Raw genomic sequence first — 14,244 nt, 5'->3', positions numbered from 1 at the left:
TGAAAATAAAAAAAACAGGCCCGTAACAACTTCTTTTTAAAAATGTCGCTTTTATTTATCTTCTTCTTTGACAACACTTAACCACGCATCATGTTCTGCGCAAAAGAGCACTGCATGCACACGCTGCGATGTTGTTACGCAGAGTTGAAAACAGTCCTGAGCCCAGTGCGAAAGAAACACATAACACTGACATTTTAGTCACGAGGCTCATTTCAATCAATCAATCAATCAATCAATCAATCAATCAATCAATGGATCAATCAAGCAATGAATCAATCACTCAATCAGTTTATTCTGCACTGCAAAGACATTTTACAGATTCAGGCCTGTCGAAGCCTCATTGGGCTTCTATGGCAGCGCCTGGCAGGTAGCGGCAAGTCGCGTGCGACGCTTTACAAAATAATATTAGCAGAAAGCAACATAAAAAAATAAGGAACAGCAAAAAAACGTTCAAACACATCACACTTTACAGTTAACCGGAAAAAACGCTGAATACACTAAGCTACATCAACCACAGATGTATATCAGACAATGTAGGAGATGAAAGTCCAGGAATATGACCATGAAAGGAACGACGAGAGAAAACAGGCGATAAATTATAATATAAACTATAATGAAAAGCAAAGTAAATTTACAATTTGAAATAATCGCTTCCACCAGAGCTTAGCTGAGGGATTCATACATGAAACCACAGAGCACATGGCAACGCAGGTCTTTATTTTCTGCAACATAACCGTCACCGTGCAGCTCACATCTAACGTGCAGAGCAGTCGCATATTAATTTTTACCACTGAGGCCGTTAATGGCTGCATATAGAGGCCATCTATTGTGCTTCATACTATTTACAGAAATTTTCTCGAGTAACATTCGTGATTCGATCAGTGTGAACTAATAGAATATTGAAACTGGAAATTGGTTTTGAACAAAGGAATTGACGCAGAACCTGTCTGACATAACCGAACTGCGGCGTAAGGGAAGAGATAAAGAAGGGAATGAAATAACAAAATAGATAGTGCTTTAGCTTTGTTTAAACCGAGATAGAAGGCGCAGCATCACGATACTTCAGCCTGGCAAAGCCTTGTTTTTCTGTTCGTTGACCGTTTCTTTCGCATTTTGGAGCTAAACCATCGTGAAGCTACCGCTTCTCAGTGGGTTTAGCCAAAGCTAAAGCGAGGTTAACGATTTTAAACTGTCTCGTTCTTTAACTAATGAACACACTTCTAACGTGCAGCAATGCCTTTTATTGTTGATGATTCTTGGTGAGAGCTACGATTAAACTGTGGTTGTCGGTAAAGACCTTTGTCTTGGTGGAAATCTTCGAAACATTAAGCGAGGCTTGGATTGGTTCTCTCCGTAAGACGAGATCCCTTATTAATTTTATTTCTTGATAGGTTGCCCCAACCTAATGTATGTATGACGAGATCAAAGTAAGTACTACATTGAGTTGTATGCTTTGGTTCAAACTGGGTCAGTTCTAGGCTAAAACGCTTATTTAGCTTAGATGGGGCCCGACAAGGGCAAGTGCCCGTTGTATCTAGAACCTAGACACCCTTGTTCATTATTGGACTCCATGGCTCTGACTGCAAGGATACTCCACAGCTGCTATTTATGCGCGCCTGGACGCATGTCGTCACGGACTAGCACGTGAACAGCCCATGGGGACTTCGTGCGTAGGCGCACTGCCGCTCAGGCGCCTAACACGTGAACACTACTTGTGGAATTCGTGCTAAGGCGCGGCTCTGCTGTAGCCCTGACGGCTCGGCCTAGCACGTGAACACGATATGTGCACTTCGTGCCAGGCGCGCCGGTGCTGCTTTAGTTATCTACTGGTTTAGGAGGGCGTAACCTCATGGCCTAGCACGTAAACACCGCATATTTGGTTTGGTTTGGTTTATTGGGGTTTAACGTCCCAAAGCGACTCAGTCTATGAGGGACGCCGTAGTGAAGGCCTCTGGAAATTTCGACTACCTGGGGTTCTTTAACATGCACTGACATCGAACAGTACACAGGCCTCTATAATTTCGCCTCCCGCGTCTTTCGGGTGAGCAGCCGAGCGCCGTAACCACTGAGCCACCGTGGCGGGGCTGAACACCGCATGTAGACTAATACCCCTGTTACACGGGCACTTGCAACGGCCGTTAACGCAAACGGCAGTTGAACACCGTAATGGCCGTGGGAACGGAACTGTGGTGGCTGCGCTCACACGGCACTTTACATGTTCGGTCGGTTCACTTCCGTTTCGGCGATTTATCACGTGACACGAACTTTTTACATCGCCAACTCAAAAAAATTTTGTTTCTCTAATTATTTTCTGCGCTACATGCTGTAAAGTGTTGGTTGGTTGGTTTATGGGGTTTAACGTCCCAAAGCGACTAAGGCTATGAGAGACGCCGTAGTGGAGGGCTCCGGAAATTTCGACCACCTGGGGTTCTTTAACGTGCACTGACATCGCACAGTACACGAGCCTCGAATTTCTCCTCCAAAGAAATTCAGCCGCCGCGGCCGGAATCGAACCCGCGTCTTTCGGGACAGCAGCCGAGCACCATAGCCACTGAGCCACCGCGGCTTCCTGCTGTAAAGTGTGTTTTTCTAAATATTTGCAAGAGTTGCTTGCAAAACAAGCGGAGAAGCTTATTTTGCCGATTGAATACGATTTATGGCGTTGCGGAATGGCTTGGTTTGTTGTGGTACTACAGTACTGCTTATTGTGGTTTCAATGTGGTGGAGTGTCCCATTTCACGTTCCATCGCTTGTACTAACCGCAGCACCACTGTGCATTTCTTTTTGTCATTCGTATCGCGAGTGACCGTCTGCGCAATTCAGCAGGTGCTGTGTTGAACGTTTTGCGACTTCGCGATGCGAACCCGAGAAGAGCTGTGGAATGGCGCATACCCGGCCGCTTCATGAATGCGACCGTGATCGTCCGTCCGATTTGCTTCTCCTGGTTGCGCACTACGAGGCCTTGTTGTCAGCAAAAAGGGCTGAACTGCAAGCTGTGCGCGTTCAGAAAGGGTCTGTCAAGAAGAAGCGGAAGGCCTCAGAGAGGCGGAGTCGCAGCCTCGCAGCACTCGCTGTGGCGATGTCTGCCAGGAAAAGGAGTGGATGGACGCTTTCCAGACCACCGTCTTGGTAACACACCACCGTGCCGACGTTGTCGGATGAAGACTTGAAGGCCAACTTTCGCGTGACCTGTTCCACATTTGCATTCATCGTGAGCTCGTGTCCCTCACTAACACGGGAGGATACGAACATGCGAGCTTGCATACCCCTACCCCAGCGCGTCGCCCTCTCTCTATACAGACTCGCCCCATCGGCAGAGAAAAGGACTGTGGCGCATCTTTTCGGCGTGGGTCGGCCATCCGTGAACCTGATCTTCCGCGGATTTTGTGATGTTGTCGTAGATGTTCTCGAGCCCCAGGTTGTACGGTTTCCGTCACTGAACAATGTTAGAGACCACGTGCGAGAGTTCGAAGCCTGCACAGGCTTTCGGCAGGGCTTTTGCGCGCTGGCCGATTGCCATATAAAAGTCTCGTCATCGAAAGAAAACGCGCAGGAATATTACAACAAAAAGGGCTGGTATAGCATAATTTTGCTTGCTGTTATGAACATAACTACAAGTTCATGTTTGTTAATGTAGGGTTTCGATGGCGCAATCATGACGCAGCAGTGTACAGAGGCTCGATACTCCCGGGTGTAGTAGGAAGTGATCTCTTCACTCTACCAACCCAAAATATTGACGGGATGCCAATAGGAGCGCTCCTCCTCTGTGACCAGGCCTTTCCTTTGCAGCGTCACTTGATGAAGCCTTTCCCACACATGAGTGCAAGCAACCCTACAGTGCAAACGTTCAGTTACACTCTCTCAAAAGCGAGGCGTGTTGTTGAGAATGCCTTTGGGAGATTGAAGGCTAGATTCAGGGTCTTGAAGATGATTGAGTGTCATATTGACAATGTCAACAGCATTGTCCGAGCTTGTTGCATCCTCCACAATGTATGGGAACACATGCGTGATCAGTGCGACACACAGAGGAGTGCTGAAGCAGCAGCCGGGGAGCTTCCGCATCCTGTTTGTGTGAGCAACGCAGTGAGCTCGTCAGGTGAAAGTGTCCGATTTGTTCAATGAAGCCATGACTACTTTGAAAAGCTTGGTTTTTGTGCATGTATTTGTGAACAATGAACTCAACGTGAAAGACTGGGCAAGTTTGTGGCAATTTTTGGAGCACGTGTGCACACTGGTTTTTTATTCAGCGTTCTCTGGGCATTCAGGCTGACGCTCCTGCCGGCCTTCAAAGTACTGGCGAATAACGCTCACCATTTCGCTGTGAATGTCATTCGCCTCCTTCTGGAGACTGACCGTCTCTTTGGCCAACTTATACTCTTTTTTGGGCATCCTTCTGGCACGGTTTTCTTGCCTTTACAGCAGCAGCACAACCTTCTCCATTGATGATGTCGGCTGTCGCCTTTTCCGTGTGTGGCCTTGCTCGGCTGAGGCAGCAGGTGGTGAAGCCTGGCTCGTCGATGCCTCGTTGGTCGAGGCCAGACTGGTCAACGCCTCGCTGGTCGAGGCCTCGACATTTGTGATGTCTAGGCTGCTCGGCGCTTCTGAGGGTGGCTGTGAGGCAATAATCTCACCACCCTCTGGCAGCCGTTCCACCATGTCCAGCTCAAGAAAAGAAGAAGAACGGAAAGTTACCGAATGTTGCTTCTAATTGATTATTACTGCGTTGCATGATGAGTGGAAGTGGTACACATAACGTGCAGAAAGATTTCAATATACCAGAATTTTATGTAATAGCTGCCGTTTTCTCTAAAAGAGTTTTGGTACACCCTAAAGCTCACAGCCTACCCTGGTACCGTTTTGTAACATAACCATCCTTACCTATCTCGCCCTATTTTTTAACTCCAAGAAAAGTATTTAGTATTGTGCCATCCAGTATGTCGCAAATGTTAGGCAATGATTTCGATGCTACATAGACTGTGACGCTTATTGAAGTTATCTGTGCATTTTTAGTAGTCTTGAACACAACAATGCCTTATGCTCATGTCATGAGTTTCAGTAACATGAAATTCTCTGAACTTTGCTGCCATCCGTCTCCGGCGACAAACTTGGCCAGCAAAAAAACAATTTCGGTTTGTCAGTCCATTTCAAGTGTTTACATGGAACCAAAATAAACAAATGTTGCACCTGAAAGCTCTCCTATTCCAGGCTTTTATCACTCAGATGAAGGTTTCCAAGGAAGGTGTGAAGCAATTGTAAAATGGGCACTGAGCTGCAGCCGACCCAGTGCCAGCAGTGCTTCCCTTTCTGAAATAAAAACAAAGTACAGCTAAGAGTCACTTCTTTATGTCGTAAGAGATGAACATGAATTTTTTTTTCTGCACAAGTACAAACTGCCAAGTACAATGAACCTCCTTGTGCTGTAAGTTAAAAACACAGGCGAAGAGACAAACACCAAGGACAACGCTGTTGAATTACGATGCGAGCTCAATAGGCTTCGATCAATAATCAGCTGATAGTCAAGATACAAGTTATTAGCCTATAGACAATGTCAAGACATAAGTTTGGGAGAATGTAGAACGTGTTGTTGGGCTAGTTGGTTCAATACTTCAGACGTGGCAGTTGAACGAAACACACACACACAAGACAGGGTACGGGACGAGCGAAAACTTACAACTGATTTTATTCAAAGGACACAGCACGTATTTCAAGGAAAAATGAGGAAAGAATGCACATTGAGCATGATCAGCGCAAGGATACATCATGTGGCCATCAGTGACACACCAAGGCCTGAACTTAGATCATCTTATCGGGAAAGGCTACCTCATTATTGAATAGTACAATCTAAGAATCACTTATACAGGCATCTCCTCTTTTCATTATGAAGTAAGCTTCCATAACTGTTCTCGTACGATTGAATCGCGACTCTTGCCCGGAACTCTGATCTCATCAAGCCGTGGCCGACAGTCACTCCACGACAGGCAATGCTTTGCCAAATTAGATCCCTCCCCCGTTGTTAGCGATAACCTATGTTCCCGTGCACCATCGTTCAGGCAGCGTCCTGTCTGGCCTACGTACGTTTTTCTTTCTGATCGAACACACTTCTCAGCGCAAATACGTTCTGTCAGGCTACGCTGGCCATGCCTAGATTACGGCAAACGGCTACATACTATAACCAATTGTACTACGCTAAGCTGTGATCGCTATTCCTGCATTGCTGCATGAACATTACAATGAGCCCGAAGCGTCGAGAAAGTCACGTTCGAGCTCATGTCAAGCAAAACTCGGCGTTGGCTGTGGCATTGAAACACACGTCCGGCCCTGCGGCGCGCCAGATTTCATTGAACATGCCTGACAAGGCCCTATGTCGGCTGAAAAATCACTAATAAATTCATAGTAACTTACTTGTGAGCCTGGTCCAAGTTCTCCATCTTGTGATTTATTTGCTTGACAGTCACGCACACAGCGTGCCCACATTCTTCGCTTGCGAGCTGATTGAAGAGTGCCGTCATTCTTGAGTACACGGGCGCGTTGTGTTTTTGCGCTCGCAGTTTGGCCAGGTGGTCCTGCCACAAGTTAATCAGTAAATGCCTCAGTGACGCTGTCCACACAAAGCGCTTTTGCTCCGGCGCGCTTGCCTGCAGCGGGGGCGCGTTGCTGCTGGGGGCTGCCATCTTGCCTACTCCCCGACGAAATGGACGGAAACGGCGGCGGAACAGAGACCGGCGAGCTCCGTTGATGTCAATCACCGTTGGATTTCCAACGGCGCTGGCGCTGCCGTATAACTCCACCTAACGGCCGTTACAGCCAACTGCCGTTTTCCTTGACGGCCATTAAAGTGTCCGTGTAACAGGGGTATTATTCCTAGGCGCGCCAACGCACGGCCGGTCTCGAGGGGGCCGCGCTCGCTCTTTTTCTTACGGCCTTCGCAATGGGGTCTGTTGCCGCCGCCCACCGCACCGCGGTGAGGTCGCCACTGCCCCACCGCTCCGCCGCTGTTTCCGCCGTTCACGCGAAAGGAGGATGCGCGCCCGCTCCAAGTCTGTCCCGCGTGAGCAGTAACCGTCGGCTCCTGATATTTCACCGCTATGCATTATTCAAAGACCGTGCCATCAGCCTCCTCGATTTGACATCTGAGATTTATAAAACAACTGAATAATTACCACGCTGCAGCGCGTGCTCTCCTTCAGTATGACCGCATGGTCGGTTAAACTGACTTCAACATTTCTTGCCCCTAAATTTTGCACAAAAACAAATCTATCAGCCTCATCAGTTCGCCCACTGACAGGTATTAACCAGTGTGCAGATAATTGACCTGTAGCGTTTGCGTCACCGGTTCCTAAGGATTTCGAAGCTTAAATATAGCTCATGAAATCTCAAGCGCTGCCTTTTTCGTTTCGCAGGAAAAGAAAACAATTTTATTCACAGCTAAATGCAAGTTGTCCAATGCAGAGCGTTCATATCCATAACTTCAATATGTTTTACATTCTGAAATGCTGTACATATCTAGTCTCGCGACTTGCTCACATCTATTACAGGTTTAGTTGGTTTAGTACATTGATCAACAACTTCTCATCAAAGAAGTAGGCATGAACAACGCTGTAGAAGTGAGAAGAACGGCAAAAAAACAAGAAGAAATCATTCTTTTGAAACTGTAGCCGCAATATATCCACACAAGTACGACCGGCGGTAGGAAAGTTCACAGTCTGAAAAACTTCCTTGACGGTTTATGCACATAATTAGCTGGCTTCTCGTTCCTGTCGGTGACTTTCTTGGTGTAGTTAACAAGAAGTATTCTGATAAATTTCTCAGATATTAAAGAAGCAGACCTTATGGCATGGCTGTTGTCGATTCCTTCTGGACAACTCAGCAAAGGTGAGTTTTCAAGGTGTGGCTGAATGAGGATTTGAAGTACTTCCAGAACATTTGTGCGTGGCAGGTGCAAGACAGTTTTTTCAAAGAAATATAAAACCTTATCCAAGAGGGCAACAAACTCTGGTTTTGGGTAGTGCAGTCCACTGAAATCTTGGCCTTGCAGAAGAGTGTAGAGAGGGCCGCTCGTCTCGCTAGTTTGAAGAAGGATGTCGCAAGCGTCGCATCCGAAGTCACTGATTAACTTCAGAATGTATCCAGCGACGTAAGTCAAACCAGAGTATGTGACAGAGGGCGATGAAGTGACAGGAGCTTCCTTGAAGTGCTTCAGTTCTTCAAAGACTGCTTTCGGCAGAGTGGAAATGATTTCTTCGGCGTCGACGCATGGTATATTTACTCTGTTGCCAATTGCAGACTCAGTCTTGGCAATGTGGTCAAGTGCCGCTGTTACAGCTCTCGCATCCAGCATGTCATTTCCTCCGCACATCATTCTTATTTTCCCGAAGAGAGCCTCAATGGGGTCACTATTGAGTTTCCTGGTGAGAATGGAGCTGACGCCTCTCCTCAGGAGGAATTCTACCGTTTGTACAGTAGACTTCGTAGTGAAGAGCAAAGCTTGGAAGGTCTCTTCGGTGAAAGTGCTTTTTCCTAATGCCTTGGAAGTCTCTTGTATGCCTTCCATATAGGAGGTGAACTCACTGGTTAGCCACAGCAGCCGAGAGTCATCTGGTTTTGTAATCGGCCTTTTTTTACCGCTTCCGGCGTATGTCGTGTCATGAATATCAAACCATTGCTTCACTGTCTTCATGAAATGGACTGTGGAGCTAACTTTTCTGAAGATGTAAAGGGCAGGGTCTCCTTTTGCGTTCTCTTGGAGGTGCTCTACTGCTGCTATTACCTGCGGCGAGAATATTTGCACAGCCCGCAGCATATTCATCTTTTCTAAGTTCGTCGGGTAGACATGCTTGCTGGTTAGGTTGCGCGCCAATTTGACTGTCATTCCTTTCTGGTGCTCGTAAAGCTTTTGGACAAACGCGCCGCAGATGATACCTGAACCGTCTGTCAGCTCGCGTTCAAGAAACTGGCTCCGGATGTTCTTTAGAATATGGCAGGGGTCGAAGCTTAGGAAAATCACCCGATGAGGATCGTGTGGGTGCTTCACTACTGTCGACAGGCAGCCATTGCCCATAAGCTTAAACATCGTGGTATTGGAAGAATAATTGTCCGTCACGATGCGCACAACCAAAAAGCCACATGACTCGACGGCGGCTATCACTTCCTTTGTCCACGCATATAGGTCTCTACCGCTCAGCTGCTTAGTAAAGTAATACGAGCAGGGAATTCTGTAAGAGCTGGAGATGCCGTGAAGAACAAAGCATAACACTCTGTTTGAGAGAATTTCCTTTGAACTGCAAGACGTGTCACTGTTTGGTTTGTCTCGGAAGCCGAACACTGCATCGGATTTTCTGTCATAAATGCACTTTGGTTTGATGCTGGCTTCGTCAATTATTAACGTGGCCATATGCTGCTTGGTGCTCAGCAGTGAGGCTTCATAAGTCAGCCTTTCCCTCATTGCAACACTCATCCCTGATGACGTTGGGCTGGGTCCCATGTAACGTTGGAGAGTGCATTTGGCTGGAAGCGTAAGCAGCGGAGACGTCCGAGCGCGGTCGTACCCTTTAGGCGAAAGAAAGCGCCACACAACGCATTCCCTGATTACCTCTTCTGGATACGCTGGTCTCTTCTGCCCATAGCTGTCTATCTGATGCAAAAGAAAGATGGCTTTTTTGTCCCCTTTTCCGGCATCACCAACAATTCTCTTAACTGACGCATGCCTACTGCTCCCGCGATAGAAGGCGACAATTTTCCTTTCGGCGTCAAGCTGTTGCTGGATCTTGCCGCAATTTGTGCGTTGGTAAGCAACCTGTTTTCGAAGCCTTCCAATTAGGGATACATACCCGCTTGCTCGCTTTGCCTCATTATTTGTAGTCTGTGTCGAGATGCTAGGATTTTTTGCAGCAAAAACATCTGGCAGTTCAGAAATGTCCCTACTTTCCTGCGATTCCGCTTTGCGCTTACTTGGTTTTCGACCAGGCGCACAAGTTCTGTCTGCAGGCTCCTTGCGAGGCTTTTTCGCACTTGGCGCCAGGTAGCACGGGTACTCATCGAACACGGTTGGCACAGCACCAGGCAAGAGTTTTCTTATGCGGCACCCTGAAACGTAGTCACTCGCGAGGAAATGGCGGCTGCAAACTACACTCGATGCCGACTTGTCGTTGAAGACGAAATTTTCTCTGGAGATGTTTTTGAGCCACTTTGCAAACAGTTCTGAATCACTCGGGAACTGATGAAAAGAAACGCCCTGAGTCTTACCCAACTGCGACTTGCACAGCGGTACGCAGCAGTACAACATCGGAGCGTTGGACGGTCAACGGTGAGCAGTCCACACCGTCGCACAGCAAAGCACTTAATCCGTGAAAGGAACGAGTCGAAACGAGTCCAGCATTCACGACAGAAAACACAACGCTGTCAGCAGACACATAGCGCGGTGAGAGCTCTTTGCGTGCACTCCAAGTCCAAGGGAGAAATATGCGAGCCTCGAGAAAACACAGCGAAAGCGCAGACCGACAAGTGACGTTTGCGTTTCGCACAACCAAATGTAAGAGGGAAGTCAAGTTGGCGGGCTCTTGTGCACGTGTTCATCGTGCAGCCGCCTACCCGGCGCCGTTCGAATGGGTTTGTTTCAAAACAAACGCAGTAAACTGCAGGAACGGAGGTCAGCGGGCTGCGAAGACCCAAGGCCTTCGAAGGCCTCAAAGCAGAGCCGACACACGGACCCCTGGAGTGCGAAGAGGGGCGTGAAATGTGGCAGTTCAGTAGCGCACCGCGCAACAACGATCAGATGTCCCGAAGTCGGACAGTTAAAGGGCGAGTGTGGCTAGAGCGGTCCTGGTTGCGTGTTTGTCTTTGCGCAGTTTTCTTGCATGTGTTCGTGCTTTAACAGTGCGTTAACGGCTTCGCGGAATGCACACGATGCTCGGGAGTAAAACCTTGCGGGCGGCGGCGTGGCTCGTTGAGTTTTAAAGAAATAGCCGAGCCAGCTCCAGAGTGTCTCCCAGCCCCATGCTACAGCCTATTCATGACAGTCTGGAGACGAAAAGAAAGCAATAAATATGGCGGCATTGAAACTGCAGATGACCGCAGGAGAATCGCGCGCCAGAAGACAACAATGCCAATTAGTTCGTGCCAGCGGAATCTAAAGTAGAAGCAAAAGCGTGATGGGCCTGAGGCAGGGCCAGCGTTGTGACAGGGCTGTGATTAACAAATGGCAGCGATCTGCAGTTTCAATTAGAGTCATGTGGTGGGCCTCGCTGGCCCAGCCAGCCACGCGGCATGGCATCGCTTACCCAATCGGCTTTGCGTGGCAGATGTAGCTGCAGCATACACGGGCATCATTCACACTCTGAGTCTGGCCTATCGGCGGCGCGTCATCTGATATCGGAGGCCTTTCACATTCACACAATAGGCAACTCATGTGTAAGCCAACCATCGGTGACTCTATTCCCACAGGAGATCGCTTTTCTTAATCATTGATGATATCCCGAATGTATATGCCTTGTCATGTTTGCACTGCAGTTTTCCCTTCTATGCTTTATATTGCACCCCTCTTTCGCAATAAACCATTTGGTTGTTAGTTCAGCGCATGTGTCTGTCTCATCTTCTTCCGTACCGTCCGTCAGCGCTGTTTTGCCGTACCATTCAACACGAACCAACCAGCCCGACTCAGCCCTCTCCTTGATCTACCGTATGGTGATTGCAACTGACCGACCAGGCGCCAATGTACTGGTTCGGATCTCTCTATTGTCCTCCGTGAAAATGATTGAGGCCGTGCGGATTTTAAACTGGCAACAATTGCTTTCGTAACGGACCCAAGAACGATGGATGATGCTGTGCCCGAGACGCATGTAGGTTTCTGGCAGGACCTAATGCGGCTTGTATGAATCCGCCGCGATGGCTGAGTGGTTGGAGTGCTCAGCCCTGAGCCAGACGACGCGGATACTAACGTCCGAATTTTGCTATAAAAGCTCCTTTTACGTGTGAACTTCTTGGCTGACATGCAGATAGAGCATTTGCTTTCTGTTTCCTTTCGTTCTGGTGAATCGTTCACCGAAAAGCAGCGGAAAACAGCAGGAAACCAGGCGACCACCGGCTGCCGCCGCAGAAGCAGGCGAGGAGAGAGCAATCGCGAGCGGTGGGGTCGTCGCGCCCCTAGCGGCGGCGGACGGCGTAAGTCCCGGAGAAAAACTCCCATTGCTTCCGCGGCGAATGCGAAGGCCGTAGGAAAGAGCGCGCGCCCCCCTCGAGACCGGCCGTGGCCAACGCTCCTTCTCTTATAGACTTGGTTAAAGATGGCGTGACGTACGCCCTGTCACGGAAACGCCGCGTTTAGGCTCTTCGGCGAGCCGAAAGTCAATTTCGTGACCGAATTGTGGTTGACCTTGACGCGTCCTCGATTTGACCTCGACTTGACCTTGAAATGACTTCGACCATTGACCTTGTCCCCTTGACCTGTCCAACTGATTGACCATTGGTATGACTATTGATCATCCACCGGTTCTCCGAACTTATAAACTGAAGATTTGACCTTGGCTGAGCCTTGAAGGTGATAGGCAATGCACGGCGGTGTTATCTCGAGACCTCTAGTAGTGAAGCTACTGCTTAAAAGGAAGTGCGTAGTGGAGGCCTCCGGAATGATTTCGACCACGTGGAGATCGTCAACGTGCACTGACATGTCACTTGCACACAGGTGCCTGGGGCGTTTTGTCTCCGTCGAATCGCGGCTGCGGAATCTAATATTGCATTTCTTGTTTTCCGACGTTCAGTGCAGTGCTGATAGAGACAATGGAGGGCAAAGCTTCTTAATGATTCAAAGAAAGAATAAACAAAGATAAAAAGCGCGAGGAGGGGCGATGCTTTTAGACGCGGCGTAGAGTGGAAACGGAAGGAAATAAGGGGCAACAGTAGAAGAATATTGCTCTTCTCGAGGAAAGGCAAGAGGGCCGAGAATAAAGATTAGAAGCAATGCCTGCTGACTGCTGCTTCTTAGTTACAAGCTTAGAGGCTACGGTATGCTCTCTGATATGTGGTGGGTGGGAATGCCGCACTCTTGTGCCTGGATTAAAAGGTCTCTATTGCCTGTTCGAATGTCTTATGCCTGCCACATTTATGCCATCTACATCTGAAGTTGGTCCACTCAGCACGCTGTTCAGCTAAGTACTGCTCATGTTCTGACGCATAAACTTTCCCTACCAACGCTGACTGCGAAGTGCATAGAGGACGCATCTTTAAGTTTGTCTCCACTTCATAAGCAAGACCTGATTTCGTGTGCTTAGCCCTCCGAACCCCACAGACTAGTGTAGTCGGCCAGAAGATCGCCTAATGGTTTAGATACTGTAACTTCTCCACCTCTAAAAACGGTACTAGTGCGATCAGCCAGCAGAGTGCCTATCCATCTCTAGGACAATGAAGTGGATTAGGAAAAGTTGTTCGTTTCTGTGCTCTTTTCGATTGTTGATACTACTTCTCTTATTGCTCCATGCTTCCCTTGACTCTTTTTGCATACTGTTCCTGTTACTTTCTTGCTTGCCTGCTCCCATGCCTAATGTTCCTGTTACTTGCTTGCTTGCCTGTTGCCCATGCCTAGTGCCACCCTGGAGTTCCTTACTTCTGGAATGGGGAATCAACATCAACTTTGATCAGAAAAATGAACCAGGAAGTCAGGTGGCAGCTCATCGCAGTCACCATTATTACTTGACGAGCTACTCGACAGATGGCAGCAGGTGTTCATTGCAAACCCTGTGTCCCACCTTGAGCCTGGGCGCCATGCTGTGAACTTGACGTGTGCCTGTGTAAGCCGCAATATGTACCGGGCTGTAGTTGATTTATGTTTTGTCAACAATAAACGCTATCATTGCTCTCGCGCGTCAACCTCAGACACGTCACCCAAGCATTATCTTCACGTCATCTCCGAATTTTGTAGTCACCGTATCTACGTCGGGCACCAGCAAAGCAGCGCTATTAGGCGCTGCGTGGTTCTCTTGAATGCCACAGAGGAAAGGCTGGAGCAGCGAAACATGGCCGAGGAGCGGCCACGTTATCAACGACAGTATCGTAACATTCCCTTGGCTCTTAGTTCAAAGCCCTTGGGCAACAGTCTATGTTCCTTCTATTTACAGTTCATGTGCCCCCACGTTGACCTCATCGAGGCTGAAATGGCTTAAACACAGTAATATCGGCTATGTTACTGAAATATTCCTTTACGTCTACCAGGTAAAGAGTTAGGGCTTTGACATTGAAGCAGTGCTCACTTTCCTC

The 14,244-nt window shown here is 48.4% G+C and overlaps 1 pseudogene; it reads right to left on the bottom strand.

The window, feature by feature from the left end:
* Nucleotides 1-4,239: 4,239 nt before the first annotated feature.
* On the bottom strand, nucleotides 4,240-6,509 carry LOC149328966 (uncharacterized; annotated as a pseudogene).
* Between the last annotated feature and the right edge of the window lie 7,735 nt (nucleotides 6,510-14,244).

This window comes from Amblyomma mixtum, chromosome 9 (assembly GCF_055824585.1).
Source record: "Amblyomma mixtum isolate Tamu chromosome 9, ASM5582458v1, whole genome shotgun sequence".
Lineage (NCBI taxonomy): Eukaryota > Metazoa > Arthropoda > Arachnida > Ixodida > Ixodidae > Amblyomma > Amblyomma mixtum.
This window is presented reverse-complemented; position numbering and strand designations above follow the sequence as displayed.